The sequence below is a fragment of the Drosophila biarmipes genome, chromosome 3R (assembly GCF_025231255.1).
Source record: "Drosophila biarmipes strain raj3 chromosome 3R, RU_DBia_V1.1, whole genome shotgun sequence".
NCBI lineage: Eukaryota > Metazoa > Arthropoda > Insecta > Diptera > Drosophilidae > Drosophila > Drosophila biarmipes.
In genome coordinates, this window is record NC_066616.1 from 31,946,214 (window position 1) to 31,962,634 (window position 16,421).

Sequence of the window (16,421 nt, forward strand, 5' to 3'; positions counted from 1 at the left end):
ATTTTCCAACCCCCTAGAAAGAGTTTTCCCTGCCTTTTTACAGCTGACCCCACATTTGTACATACATCAAAAAATTTTGTTATGTCTTCGTGCGATTTTTGCTTAAATTCTGCTTTTACTTTTCGCCGACTTCTGCTGCTGAAAAGGTCAGACATTGTCAGTTAAGTGTCCATGTCCAAGTCGGAAAAGTGTTGTCCAAGATTTCGAGTGCTTTTCACAATTTTTTAGAGCTCCTTCCATTTTTTTGTTGGCCCTGCCTTGTCTTTTGGCCCTTATTGAACGCCTTTCGGTTAGGTGTCAATGTGCAAAGCAGAATTATGGCAAATGGTATTGGAAAACTTTGCCAGCTTTCGCAGTAAATGGATATTACAATTTAGATTGGGATAGGAGAGGAAAAAGGGAAGAAGTTTAGGATTTAGGAATGAATAAAGTTGTGAACTGAATATGACTTAAAGTAAAAATCATATATTTGAATCTATTTTAAGTTATCCCTTATTATTGTGCCTAAAAGTATGCAGAGAAAAACTGCTTTCGGAATTAATTGCTGCATTCTTTTCTGTATCTTTTTTAAATTTTTTAACGGGGGTCATTTCAAGAATAAACTCTCCCATTGGTCCATTAGCTTTCCCTCTTCGGCGTTATCAGAAACCCAAAACACAGAGCAAAACCACCGTGACATAAATCACAAAATCAACAACTAGCGCAAAATGGTATAAAAATCGAGTTATGGGGGCCAGCAATACGGATTTTGATTTATTGGCTGCTGGCGTGACTCTCTATCTGAACAGCCATGCCACAAAGGGGGGGGCATACACATTTATACGGGGAAAGCCCCCTAGCCAAACCTCCTAAGTAGACAGCTCAAAGGCCTAAACGAAGCGAAGCCAACAAGAAGAACATGCGAAAACAAAAACATGCCGAGTGGAACCAAAAAGCAAAAGCCAAACAATGGCGAGCATTTTGATTTGTGACTTGCGACTTTTCACGTAGCAGCCCCACACACACGCACCGGGAAAATCTCCATAAAAAATATGAAAATAAAAATCACGCAACAGGATATTGAAACGTCACACATATGCCACAAGTGCGAGAAAGTGGGGCTGGCTGGGGGGCAAAGGACTTCATTCGGCATTAAAACTGTCAGTGGCGCAGATTGCCTGCGGTGGCTAAGGACACCTTCGCACATGATTTATTTGCAGCTGCATTTATTCGGGAAAACGTGCGAGGGAGTGTGTTTGCGTAGGAAAGTGAAATGGTGCAAAAAACTGCGCAAATTTCCCGTAAACAGTTGCAGTTTTCTTCGCCTTATTTCGATCACCCCCGGCACGGGCACGTGCCTCTGCGGAGTGGGCGAGTGCCCCGAGTCCTTGGCACCCCGAACGTCCTGCGTGTCTTGGGCGGTCTGGCCAATTGTCAGCCAGACGGCAAAAGGCAGGACTGATTGGAACTTTGAGCCTGCAGCTTCTGGCTGAACGGACGTGCATCGAAAGTTTAAATAAACACGACCAGCACTGCGAATCGGCGGGGGATTTTCCAAAAGCGAGTGGGAAAACAAATTAAAGTGGCTCGAAAAGTCAGGCCATCGCTTCAAGAGCAAGCGCAACTTGAGCTTGGAAGGATGAGCGGCGAGTTTCGAATCGATTCGGAGTTTGTAAAGCATATTTAAAAATGTGTCATAAACTAAAAAGAAATCATTTTCAGATTTCTACGTATGCTTATCAACGCAGTACTTAAAATCCTTCCCAAGAGAGCACTATTACTTATCACATTGATATTCAATGCGATACTTAGAGTGCAATACTTTCCCAAAAAATGGAAGAGTGCTAGAATCAGTATGATTCTAAAGCCAGGGAAACCGGAACAGGATCCATGCTCCTACCGGCCTATCAGCCTCCTGCCCTCTTTATCGAAGGTAATGGAAAGGCTGATAGCTTCCCGACTTATAATACACCTAGAAGACAATGATACTATCCCAATGCACCAATTCGGATTCAGAGCCGGCCACAGTACGATTGAGCAATTGCACCGTGTTGTCAATCACATCCTGAAGGCCTACGACAATAAAGAATACTGCAACGGCATCTTTCTTGACATACAACAGGCATTTGATAGAGTTTGGATCCCGGGACTACTAGCCAAAGTCAAAACAGCGCTGCCAGCCAACCTGTTTGAGCTCATCAGATCGTTTCTCACAAACAGAGATTTTTGCGTCCAGTCCAGAGACGCAATCTCTGCAAATGTTGCCATTACAGCTGGCGTTCCCCAAGGAAGCGTCTTAGGACCGCTACTGTACTCCATCTTTACAGCAGACATCCCCAAGCCAAGCTATGAAGAAATGACCTACGACAACAGCAAAATGCTGCTGGCCAGCTTCGCTGACGACGTCTGCTTTCTCAGCTCCTCGAACAGTGAGACCGAGTCTTCACAAACGCTGCAAACCTACCTCAACGAATTCGAGAAATGGGCCACGGCGAACAATATCAAAATCAACGAAAGTAAATGCGTAAACGTTTGCTTTACGTTACGCCGAAAAACAACTCCGGTGGTCCACATTAATAATGTGGACATAGAGCAAGCGACTAAGGCGAAATACCTAGGCCTCACACTGGACAAACGCCTAACCTTCCGAGAACATATTGCCAGAGTCGTCAAAATGTGCAACCTAAAGCGGAACCAATTATTCTGGATGCTAAACAAGAAAAGCAAACTATCTCTAAGATGCAAGCGGCACATTTATCAACAAATCATCGCACCAACTTGGAGATATGGAATCCAAATTTGGGGAGTGGCGGCTGCGTCCCACCGAAAACGTTTCCAAACCGTCCAGAACAAAACATTAAGACAAATCACTGGCTGTGAGTGGTTCGTTAGCGGCCAAACGCTTCACAATGACCTAAACCTGAGTCTTGTTGAAGACCAAATATCGTTCTTCTCAAGCAGGTACAACGACCGTCTAACTGCCCACCGTAATCGTCTAGCCCGGAGATTACAGGGGGCTATCCCAATTCGCAGGCTCAAAAGAAGACATTTTGGGCTGCTCCTAAGAGACTAATATGAATATATTATTTACTTGAAACTAGTCGTAATTTGATCTACTCCTATATACCAAGTTGAAAACTAATTATAATTTATAATTAAGAGATTATTTACTTAAGAAAACATTTAGGTTAAAGGCTTTAATTAGATCTGTTCCTGGATTATATTAAATAAAGATGTTAATTAAAAAATGAATACATATGATATCTGAATTTAAAATATTTTGTTGCGTACTTTTGGATACTATTAAAAACATTTTCATTTATCACGCCGAACCCAAATTTTTTTTTGATATCAATTCAAAAGAAAAATTGAATTTAAATATTTTCCGCATAGCAGTCCAAGATTGAAACATGCTATAGGATAACTTTGCGTCACAAAGTCGTAGAGTTATAGTTCTAGCATTTCTTAAAGAATATACCACAGCTTACATGTGCTGCGGCTAAACAAAACAATGTATTTCCCTCAATTCCGATCCACCTCCTCTGAGCTCAGAACTCAGGGCCCAGATCTCATCGTGTGTGTGCCTAGCCTGAAAGCATATCCATTTCACGCCCAAGTGCCGGGGCTTCCTTGGAACCGTGTGTCAAATCCATTAACCTTCTGTTTACTTTTCTACGTCCAGTGGCCGCAGCAGGGAAAAATCAGAAGGCGATGCCGTGGTGAAAGTGTTTTGTGGGAGAAATTTGATACTTTCGCCAAATTGCGTTGCACACTTGAGGTCCTTGGAGTTCCGAAATGACTACTGCGCCCCCACTCTCCCATAAATCTTACCTAGGCGTGCGAGAAATGGAGCGGGAAATTCGAAGCACATATCCTTGGAGCAGTCGGAAAAACTCCTGCTCAGAAATGAGTATTAAGTTGACGTAAATTGCGGTCCATTACATTAACCAGAAGGAGGGTCCTGGGATTGGGCTCTGAAGGTCGGGGCTGCCAATTAACCCCGTGTCCCTGTTAATTGCTTTTGTAGTCTCGCTTACAATTGAACAAATATCGATGGTTTTATTATGGGGGAAATTAGTAAGGAAAGGTTATACGTCAAAGAAGTATGGATGTTTTATTTGGCACTTAAGAAAACGTTCTACGTCTTTTATATGTGGACTAAATGCTGATTAGGAAACTTAACATTTTAATTGCATAATTTTAATTTAAATTTCAATCTTGCAAAGTAATGTATTTAATGCCTTTTTAGATCCCTTAACTTCCTTCTAAATGTCTGGCTTTTTATATTTTCCTTACCTTTCTTATTCAGATGAATATCTTAATCTTAGCCCCAGGAAAATACGCTCTAATGGAATTAAAAAACATAAATCCGGATCTGAATCCGGCGATAAAATATAAACTCAACACGGGCATTAAGCAAATGAAAACCGCATCGCGGAAAACCAAAGGAAAAGGCAAGGAAAACGTAAATGATTTAAGAACTTTATCGGACATCAGCGACCAGCAGGAAAAAGTGGTCAAAAAACAGAAAACAAGGAACCCGGAGGACGGAGTGCAAAGGACACTTGCCAGGAGCTTAAATAGAACGCTTGTAGGTGATTATGCAGCACATAATTTATGCAGGCAACCAGGACTCAGGACAACAGAACAATGACCAACCTGCGAAGGTGGGGGACAGCGGGGAGCTGGGCGAAACTGATTTAATTAAGCAGGTGATTAAAGTTGATGCCGGTTATTTGTAGCAGGCAAAGGAACAGCAAGGATGGTGTTCTTCGCATCCTGTTGCTCCTCGCGCCCATCTTCGGTCCCAGAAAGAAGCGTGAAAAGTGCGAGCAAAGTTTCCCGACAACGGAACTGTTCATTTGGCCTCCTCCCCGAAAAGGACAACAATGCAAATTTCGTTGGCTTGTGCTGGGCAACATGGCGTATGCACAACTTTTTTGCTTGCAGAGCGGAGAAAGGTCAAAAAGTGCAATCAATGGAAATTAAAATTCAATTAGAGCTGCCTTAAAGATAGGGCGATAATATAAGTTTTATGTTAGGAAAAGTATAACATTATTACAGTCCGTGACCCCCAAGGAGATCTTAAACTTTTAAAGGTGCCTAAAAGTATGCTTTATGAGGACATGGAAAGTCGAGATATCGTGTAGTATACTTTCAGATACCTTTAAAAGAGCTAGCGAAGAAATCGTATAAATTAAACTGAATTTATCCAACTGCGAACCGAGTATTTGTGTTCGTCCCAAACATTGCCCACTTATTGGCGTTCCGAACGAGTGTCCTTCGCAGCCATCTTAACCCTTTGGCTCGCCAAGATCCCTGGACATGTGCTCTATCATCACTTTCGGCCCTTGAATTTCACACAAAATCGATTCTGCTCTGAGGCCAAGGCCAGAACGCACTCGACAATAAAACGCAAGAATCAACAATTATGTTAATTTCCTTTGTGGGTCAATGTCTCTCGGGTTGTATTTTATGGCCATATCTTGGGCCAACTGTCAGGCGAAGACAGCTGCAGTGGCTAAAATAAATTAACATTATTTATGAATTTTCTTTTGTGGCCCTTACAGACGATATACGGTCCTGTAATGCTACCCCTGAATTTCCCCTGCTGTTAAGTTAACAGTGAAAGTGGAGAGAGCTCTGGGGGACTGCGCATGTCCTTTGCTCACACCTCAGAGAAAATACCTAGACACGTGCTTCAAGTCTGGCTGAGATATATATAATGTACCTTACGCATCCACCAATCTACCTGCGTCAGAAGCCCCCTCCCCCACCTATATATAAGTATCCATAGATATATATGTGCGTCCTGTATATGTATACCTGTTTTAGGTGTTGGCCCATCGTCTTCGTTTCGTCGTCGTTTGGCTAGAAGAGAGCGGCATGCCGAGCCGTAGGTGCCAGCTGCGCTGCCACCTCTCTCTCTTACCTGTGGCAAGCCCCCTCCCCCTGATTTTCCACCCCTCCCCCGGCTTTTCCCCCCTTTCGGTTACCCAGCTGCAACCTCAACCGCAAGTAACAGTTGTTATTCGTCGTGCGTTTTTCGTTCGTTGGCTTCGCTCTCACAGATACATTCACACACACTCAGAACCATTCTGGCCAACACACACACACACACAATCTCAGCCAGGTTGTTGCCTGTCCTGCTGGCTCGCTCGCTCCCACTGGCCTTTATGGCGGTGCTACCTACGCTTTTTAAGGTGAGAACGAAAATGTTGGCAGCCAACCAAAGTTGAGCACCTTCGAGGGGTTTTCCACGGGAACGGGGTGGGGCTCCGTGTGTTTTCCCGACGGCCAAAGGAAGGTCTCCAGCTAGTGGAAAGTGCCACAGTTTGGGGCTTATCTTCTATATGTTTAAAGGTATCTGCTGGAAAATCAAAGATCCTCTAGCCACCCTATAAAATGATATTCCATTACCTCGATTTCTTTTGTAAATAAAAAGGAAATACCCTTTGATTTTATTTTCGTGTTTTCTCTAAGTTCCCTCCATTTTGTACCTATTTCCCTACAATTTTCCTTCACTACCCCCGCCCTTGCCCGCCCCTCCCTCTACTGCTTTAGTCTTCCCATCAACGTCATCGTCATTTTCCCGTCGTCGTGAGCTCGTCAACGTCGTCTGTTCTCATCTGTTGGCTCGGCTTTCACCTTTTCCGCCGCCTTTCCTCCCCCGCAGTTTTCCCGCTTTCCCGCCTGGCCCCCGCATTTCCCAGTGTGCGTGAGTGTTTGTGAGGTGCTCTCAGCTCGTCTGGAGTTTTTGTGTAGCGCAGGTTTAGGTGCGCAGCTTTCGCTCGTTAGGTACTCGGTTTTTTGCCAGCTTTTCTTTTTTCCCCCACTCCCGCTTTTCCACTGTGCTGTCTTAGGTAAATACAAATGAGAAAGCGAGTGAGTGAAAGCGAGAGAGAGAGAGGAAAGCTGAGAGAGAGGAGCAGGTGCGCCGGGAAACTCGAGCTAACTAAAACCCAGCCCCTGCCTCTGAAGGTGTGTCTCTCCGAGTGCGTTAGGTGCTCCGCTTCGTCAGGAGGAAAATGTGGGGAAGTGCGAGGAGGAAGTGCAGGACGGCAGGGGGCCACTGTGATTTATGCCAGCCAATGGTTGAGCTCCTGGCTACGTGTGGTAGGTAAGTAGGTGTGACACCAGGGTCGCTCCGTCTCCGTCGCTCATACGCCACGTGGGCTAAAAAATGGCGACTCGGCTGCTCGCACCTATGAGCGTTCAGCTACTCGTCCCCATGGAAAGGGGAAAACTTTTCTAATTAGCCAGTGGTCGAGGGGCGGAGGGGCGGAGGGGGAGGCGGTAGGGGCCGGGGAAAACTTTTCTTTTCGGCCCCTCCGCAGACGCGCCTCTTTATGGATTTTCCGACTGCCCGCTGCTTTGTTTTTCCCTTGTTTCTTTTCTTTCGCTTTCCCTACCCCCTACGTTTCGCCCATTTCCCCCACATTTTCCTGCCATTTTCTCGGCGGTGTCAGTGTCCTCGTTAGGATGCTGGAGCATTTTCTTGTGCGCAGCGATTTTCCTTCTCCCATTGTTGCAGATAAAATCGATAGCTCTTTATGGCAATTTAATATGACCTTCGTGGCTTACTTATACACATAAATTCTGTACTTCTGCTAGGCTCTTTATGGCCCTCCCCTCTTCTTTCTCCCCCTTGTAGGCTGTTTTTGTTTATAATGCTGCGTTTTTATTCGGTTTTCTCTGGGGCTTTTTGCAACTGCGACTTTCGACTGTTTCAACAGGTCGTATGCGCAATCTGCTGCCACCCATTTTTCGGCCATCCTCCGCCAGAGGTCAGCTATTTGACATTGAACTCGAATCATATTCGCTTCGCCAGCTATTGAACTCTTTCTTTGTGGCCTTAAAACGCCGAGGCCATCATAAGCAAATATCTCAAGCTATCATCAGTGTTTTGGATGAAAGATTAGAGCCTTTTGTTTCGATCGGTCCTCTTCTAGACCTAAAGTCTTTTGTCTACTTTGAAACATAACATTTTATACACACATATTTTGGTACACAATTTACTTCCAACATTTTGAATGATTATCTTTTAAGGATATTTTAAGTAGGATTAAGACTTAAGGTTTTTATCTGTATTTAAGGGGAAATGACTGAGGCCTGAGAAAATTGAAATTTTCGTTTCTTATTTAAACATATTAACCTGTGTTTTAATAATTGACTTCCAGGTTTTAATATGATAATAAATACATATTAATTTTGCAATATATATTGAGTTCAGAGGATAATACTGAATTCGTTAGGTTCGTTCCATTATCATCCTAAAATGTTTTTAGGAAATCCTGTTTTATAAAATACTGGCCTTGTTATGGCGTTCAAATCTTTATCTGGAGATCCCCAGTCCAGAATCTGCTTTGAGGTTTGTCAGTTGGCACAAGAACCTGTACCGCTCTGCCCCATTCCAGTCCTTCCCCCAAGTTCAACAATAAGTCAGGGCATTAGTCGCTTGAGAAATTGTCTGTTTACCTTGTTGGCCAGTCGCCTTTGCCGTTTCCAGTTCTGCAGTTTGCCAAATGGCACTTAAAGCGGTGAAATATGAAAAATGAGACGCAGGAAGCGAAATTACAGGCCATGGCCAGGAGTATCCTGCCAGGCGGCCATCCTGGTATCCTGCAGCACCTCCAGACTCCGGGAAAACCGCGTCGAGTGGCGAGACCCAAATGAAAAGTTGAAGTAATAATTGTGCGGCGGAGGCGACGACGACGACTTCGCCAAGGGGCATCCTTACACATTTTCATTTGGTCATGTCCGGTGGTGTCCGACGATGGGTAATGTTTGTCCAGACGACCCCAAGTAGCCCAACACACGTCCCCACGACCACTGACTCACCCAGATGCTGCCCCTTGATTTTTGGGCTGCTTTGTCGAGGGGTATATTGGGATATATTCATATTTATTTGTGGCTTAGTGGGGAAAGAGGCTTGAAACCCTTTAAAACGCTGTATAAAATTATGCTACGATATATGTTTGGTTTGAAAGCCTTAAGGTTAACTTTTACTTTTTGGCACACTTTAAATGTTAGCAAACAGTTGATTTTTCCTTATTTAACGTCTTAAAGAATAGTCCCGGAGTGGGCAGATACATTTCTTCTTTAAGATATTAGTACCAGGTAATCTTGAAGTCGAGATCCTCAATTATGGAGTGATTCCTTTTTTCCACTCACCGCTTTCCATCTTCGTGTTCCTGCACTCTGTCAACGGCAAATGTTGCCAAGCCCTGCTGACCACTGTCCATGCGAAGGAGAGCAGGGAAATGGAAAATGGGCAGGAACAGCCAAAAGGGAAGCTGACGAGGAGCAGGATGGGAGGAGGCGGTACAAGGAGCAGGGACACCTCTAAGTGGGCTTCATCAGTTGCGCTTCGCTGGGCGCCGCCAGCGTCATAATCGTCCTGTCCTGCTCATCATCTTCTCGCCGATTTTCCCTCGCCGTCTTTGGTTTGTTTGCTGCCTTTTGCGGTTTTGCTGTTTTTGGGGTCAAAGTTCAGGCTTTCCCCTCTGAAAAGTCATCCGGTCTTTATTTATCTTTAAGATTTTCAACTGAGTGCACAGGTTTTTTGTCCACACGCTGACTTATGACCACAACAATGCGTCAGTCTGGCTGCTTGACTGGCCTTAAATGTGCACAGAGAAAAAAGGAAGGGGCGGTATTAAGGGTTATTCAAACGGGTTGTGTACTACTTATTTTTGAAAAAGGTGTCCATAGGCTCGGTCTAGAAAATTAAAATTACTTGTAATGCATTAAACCATTAAAATCCATTGCCTAGAGTACGATTTAAAAATAAAACATCCACGTTCGTTTGAAATATATAACTGCATACTTTTAGACGGTTTTTACAACCGTTTTTTATTAGACCCTTTTTTATCTATCTTAAAGGAGAGCTTTGAATTTTCTCAGTGCAAAATGCCTGAGGTTTTTGTCACTGTCCACTCGCAGCTGCCATTCGCAGTGTATCCTCGCAGGATGTGAGAGAGTGTGTGGCTGGTTCTGGACCGCCGCTAAGTGGAAACTGTAGTTTTTCTTACTTATGTGCTAGCAGGAGAGCGCGGCTCATAAAGATTTGTGTCTGCGCTCTAATGTCATAAGTCAAGTGCCGGTCGCAGTTCAAGAACTCACGTGTTCGAAGCGGTATGACCACCTCCGTGACCCCATAACTCAGTCCATATCCTTTTCCCCTACGAGCAGCCATCTCCCTTGAAGGCAAACTCTTTCTGGAGTTTAATTGAGAGAGGGCATTAAGCAATTACGGCGAACTACCTCGAGTGGACTTTTGGCTTTAATTTAATTTGTCACACTTTGCGAGTGCAGACAACTTTACACTCTGGCCACAGGAAAGTAGAGCAGCTGGCAGGATCCCCTGGGAGGGAGAAAATGGGGATTGTGGTCTGGCACAGCCATTTTCAATTTGACTATGCCGGAAGTTACCTGCTGGTGCCAACATCTTACCCACACACACAGGGAGAGTCCGGCACTGAAGTCATTTCCTGTGCACAGGACCCCTTATCCTTGTCCTGAGGTCCTGAGTCCCGTCCAGAGTGGTTTTACGAGCAAGTGTCCCATGTGGCCAGCAGGGACTAGATTAAATTGGCATCTTTTGTTGTGTAGTGACTTTGTTCTCGCAAATGAGAATGTGAGCAAATTAAAAGTTGGCCAACTAGGGAGTAGGTAAAGCACTACAGTGCTTCCTCGGCGCTTCTCATGTTGTCAAAGAGGTCAGCAGCCATCCATCAAGTGAAGAACTCTTATTAATGCCTCGCGTTTGCAGACTTTTCCGGCGATTAATGAAATATTTACAAGCTCAATTAGGCAGGCAATGAATGCTAATTAATTCGCTGCCCGGCTTTCTTATCTTTACGGTTGAGGAAGCCTTGAAAATTGATTGAGCTGAATGCTCGAATGCACGAATTTAACCCTTTTTCAACAAGTATAATTGAAAAAGTTTGTAGCCCAAAATAGTTGTCAAAAAAGAGATTTGAAACAATTCGATAAATGCAAGAGTCTGTTGCATTTGTACTGTTCAAGATGCGGTTATTGCCGAGCTAAAAACTTTTCTTAAGAGCTGAAGTTTCCTGCGGCTTGTAGGCCTTGGATAATGCAATTTGGGGTCTGGCTTTATCTGATTTCGGTCGGTGGTGGGTCAGCAATTTATGATACGAACACTTTCAATTTCCCTTTCGATTTTTCTGACCACTCTAATTGCCCGATACGCTTGGCATACTATATGAATCGAGTGGAGAGTCGAGACTGAACAAAACAAGTTAATTAAACGCTTCCGTTTTCCTTTCGCTTTTTGCAGCTTATCAATGTCCTGGCATCACTGGGTCTTTTAATTACGGAGATTTGTATGCCGCTACGGACTTTCACTGCTCTGCATGTCTCGGCTTACGTCTCACATGCTTTTTGGCGACGTTTTTATATGTAAATTTATTATTTATTAACATTAATTATGGTGGTCAGTCGTGTAATTGAAGAAGCCTTTTCCCTCTGGAGGGCAATTCAGGGTTGTCATCGGGTTTCTGCTGCTGATGTCAGCGGCCTAATTAACTGGCTATTTGTGTGCCGCACACTCTCTTGACTTTTGAAAGGGGCAGAAAGTGGGGAACTATTTACCAGTTCTTAGTAGGCATTCACATTGATATGCTGAACATAACTGGAGCTTCATTTGAATGCTTCTAGCATGGTGGATAGCAACTGAGATTTATTTCCAGCTTGTCCTGATTTCGTCATCTAGATTTATATCTCAGATGGGTAATCCCATTTTTAAAAAGAATTTTTTATAATATAATGTAAGATATGATGTAAACATCTTAGTTTAAAAAATTCCATGGTCTTTACTCATTGGGGGAAGCTGCTGAAAAGTAGGCAACGTTATAGTGCGCTAAATTTGCACACGCATTTAACGGTTTAGCACGCAATTAACACGTACGCTCGCACACATGTGTTGGTGAGCGTAAGTTTGCACTCGCACTTGTTGTCGTACGTGTTAATAAAACTAATTTGATTAGCTAACTAGTGTAAGCAGCGGTTTCCACTTGTCTGTTTGCCTACGCCAGCCACTAAAACTCGAAACCCCTTTCCAATTTAAACCCCTCCGCCGTATATCCTGTGTGTTTTGCGATACCTAAAACAACAAGTGAGCTGTGTTTCGGTGGGCTTTCTGGGGCTACACATGGTGAGTGGGAGTGGGTGTCGCACACGTTTGGCATTAATTTAATCCTTCCGCAGAATAAAGTGATATCGCCACTAACAAGGCAAACACATTAAATATTTATGCAGACATCAGCACACACTCGCACATGTAAGGGTGTATGTGAAATTAGTCCTTTAAAGCTCGCTGTGTGTGTGAGACTTTTAATTGCTGTCGTTGAAGGCTGAGGTAAGAATAATTGCAAGATTGGGAATAATGTGTCAAGTTGTGCGATGTGAGGCGGTGGCTGATTACATCAAAGAGCGGCGCACAGCTCAGATACGCACACAGATACTCACCCAGACAGTCGCACTTTGAAGTGTCAACAGGCAAAGGACGAAGCCGAAGGAGGCGACAAAAACAACAACACACACGTTATCCATCATGGGATCTTTCACTTTTGTCAGCGAAATAACAATGGCCTCTTAATTACACCAGTGTGTGCCGCTCTCTTTGAATGTGTGGGTTTTCTCTTCGTGAGTGTGGGTATAGGATATTAAGCACTGAAAAAAATAACAATTTAGATTGCTAGGATGTCCACAGATACGCTGTCCGTTTAAAGTCACTTTCAAAAAGTGTCTAAAAGTGTGCAAGGAAACCTAAAATTAGATTTAGTTTTAATTAAGATTCTTTTTGAAGCTTAACGAAATGGTTATATAAAATAAAAAAAATAAAAGAAGAGCTATATAGCGTAGGGGTTTTATAAATATGTGGTAAAGTTGGAAAGGGAGTGGTTAGATCGCACCCGAACACGGCGAGCTTATGCCGGCAAGTCAGTCAGATTATTTAAGAAACTGGAAGGCATCTTCTTCAATCTTTCTAATTCTAAAATACCTTTTTTGCAGTGCACCATGCAGACATGTACTAGTGTTTGTTTAGCCAGCTGTTTGCTCGACACTTTCCTTTGGCTTTTCCTTTGCTTGGCGGCTCTTGCTTTTGGCCAGCACTTGTTGGCAAGTTTTTTGGCCTTTTCTGTCGCCGCCTGCCGTTTCCTCTGCATTCCTTTGACTGTGACTACGACTTCGCCTGGTTTGGCATAATGAGCACACACATCTCGAAGGAGCGTCAGCATGTGAGGATCCTCCGACAGGATGTTAATTTCAATTTAAATGCCGGCCAGCTCCTTGAGAGCTCACAATGTCCTTCGGCGCCACAGGCGAGTGCCGTCTCAAGCAACTTTGTCCAGCTTGGGTCAACTTCCTTGGCTCACTTTTGACTGCCACTTTGACCTCCCTGCAATTGCATTGAGCAAAAGTCAAGAGGGCCTGCGGCCTTGGCCTGTGAACTTTAATTGGATTCTTTGTGAGGAGCAACTTATTCCTGCCCCAGTCGAAATGAATTCATTTTGGGCGTGTGTTGACTGAATTTGGCTTCCTGGAAATAATCCCAGTGCTGATCTTTCGCCACTCATTTGGCTAATTAAAATGGCATGAGCAAACAGAAGCTCATCCATTTACATTTATGAATTATCGGTTCGAATATAGCACACCGTCATGCCGTGCCCCCGCCCCTCCGTCTGACAGCCCATAATTCACACATCGAACTTTGGGGTTACGGGCTAAATCTTGGAACAGCCGCGGAAATCACGTACAGCCAGGGCGAAAGTTGCCGGATCCCTGGCATTATTGTCTTTTAAGCTAACCCAGTTCCCCACGCTCGCCCTTTCCCCATCGACCACAACAGCTAATTAACGTTAATTTATTAAATCAGTGAGCAAGTAAAGGCATCCGAGCAACTTTCCTGCGAAAACTGGGCTGGGAAATGGGGCACGGGGCAAAGACAGCGCCAAGAGCTGGCGGAGATAAAAGTTGCACACGACTCAGCTCGGTTCCGAAGCTCAGGCTTAAGCACTTTGGGTTTTTTCAATACCCAGCAGTTGTGCAGACCAAGGGTGTATTGGGATATGAACCCCATGTGGACAAAGCAGCAAGTAGCCCTTTAATTTATGGTACTCTGAGAATTCAGAGAAACACAGATGAAAATATCAATATATTTAATAAGCTGTTTTAATAAAGTGAATATTGAATTCATAAATCTGTATTTTTGAAAGATACCTTAACTGCACTGAAATGTATATGTATTACCTACGTTTATGTGTATTACCTACCTTCCCAATCATTATTTCCAGGGCATCTCGTAGTCCATGAAACCCGATTGGAAATGCCTCGCATTCTTACTTGTCTTAGCTGGAAAAGCATGAAAACCACACGCAGCAATTATTAATTCAATTATTTTAGCGCAAACAGCCACCTCAGACTAGGAGCGAGAATCCAAGAATCCTTGAAGCCGAGCATCCGAGAATCCTGCAGGACCAAGACGCAGGAAGCTGTGCGGCATAAATGAGTTCTCTTTTCTGTGCGAGTGGATGAAATAGAGTAGCACAAACACAATTAAGACAGCAGGGAGTGGGAATGAGTTCGGGGTGGGGAAAGAAAGAAAGGCGAGCAAATAAAGTGGCAAATTTAATTAGGAATCAGCAGAGAAGACAAAAGTGCAGCACTCTGAGTGCGGGGAATACCTGATGATAGCCCACATCAGTCCGCCGGACATGTGAATTAATAACAGCATCCGTTTCCGGTGGAAGAGGGAAGGGCGGCGGGCGAAGGCCGGGCCACTGGAATTATAATAATAATATTAATAATGAGTGGCCAAAAAAGCAGACGGCGGGCAGCGTGTCCGTAACAACTTCCGGAATTAAGTTGGCCGTTTTATTGTCGCAGAAAAGTTTCCCCAGAGGGCAGCAAAATAAAGCGACGCCGAATGTAGGTAAATTGTAAAATGCAAAAGTTTCCCGAGTTGAAGTCACCTGCTCGGGTTCCCAAACTACCGGGACAAAAAGAGGGGAAGGAGCAATCGAAACAAAGTCCCTTTTGTTTCAATTCACGTCCAGGACAATTGGCCAGGATCCAGAATCCAGGATCCAACAGGAAAACCGAAGCTCATCAGGCATCAAGGTATAATTTGGCCGGGGACTATTTCATTTTACGGCCAAAGTGGCGCATTTGCATAAAGTTTTATTTTCTTTGACCCGCACTTGGGGATTTCTTTGACTTGCGTCTCGTCCCTTTTGCCCGGCTGATTTCCATTTCGTCTACTTTGTCGCCAGGAAGTGATTTCCTGCAGCTGCAGCTATTGAAATTCAATATCTTTTCGCTACCGAGGGGGTGGTGAAAAGTCCCAGAGGGAGTATTGGTCTTCCTTAAAGCCGTGGATCAGCTTTAACAAGTGTTTGCACCACACATCATGTCGTCACATCGTCACCAAAATCACACATCCGTCAGCCGCCCAACATCCTTGGAAGGTAATTTGAAAATCAAACAAGCTGCGAGCGACTCCCTCGCAAATCCTTTCAATTGCTGCAATTTACTGGATAAATAGGATCAAAATCGAATTTAAATGGCAAACAAATTTTTCCTGATTTCGATTTTGTTGACAGAACTTTTCACTTATGTCGCTGAATAAGCAGATTATGCCAAGAGGGGTTGTCTACTGGATATAAATCGCACACCTTCAGTCCACAAGGGGTAATGATATCAACCCACTGTTGTTTGAAAACATAGGGTTTGAAATCCCTTGCAGAGGTGTCCGAAACTGTGCTACATAAAGGCCACACCACCATAAAATGTTTCATTGCCTACTTTTAGGTACCTTTAAAAGGATTCTATACTTTAAGCGTTTTCTCAGAAATATGGAAATGTTGCGTTTCAAACGCCTCGGAAATATTTTAATTAAATTTCGCATTTGCACTTGAATGGTTATCCCTGTGGCAGGCGAAACTATTTACGTGCCTGGAACAAAAGTGAAATCACTCGATTTTATTTATTTTCACTCGAAACTGAAAACTTTTCCCCACTTTCACCCCTGCCAAGCCCCCTGAAAAGAAAACTTGCGCAAAAAGGCAACCGAAAACTTTCAGAGAAAACTTTCTTGCTGCTCTCCTCTTCCACAAACATAAACAAGATTAATTTCACATGTTTTCCAGGGGCGGCGAGGACTTTTCCGAGGGCGGGGGAAGGAGCTGCTCGAGTTATTACTTTGATTATGTTTATTCTAGTCATGAAATCCAAATGCCCGTTTCATGTGCACTTCATTTAATAAACCCATGCCGCCAAGTGAAAGCGCGAAATGATTTCCATGGCATTTTTGTGTGCTCGTGCAAGTTTTCCTCACTTTGTGTGATTAGCCAAGTGAAAAAACAAGAGATTAGGCAACTATTTACGACTTCATTTGCCTATGGATAATTCGC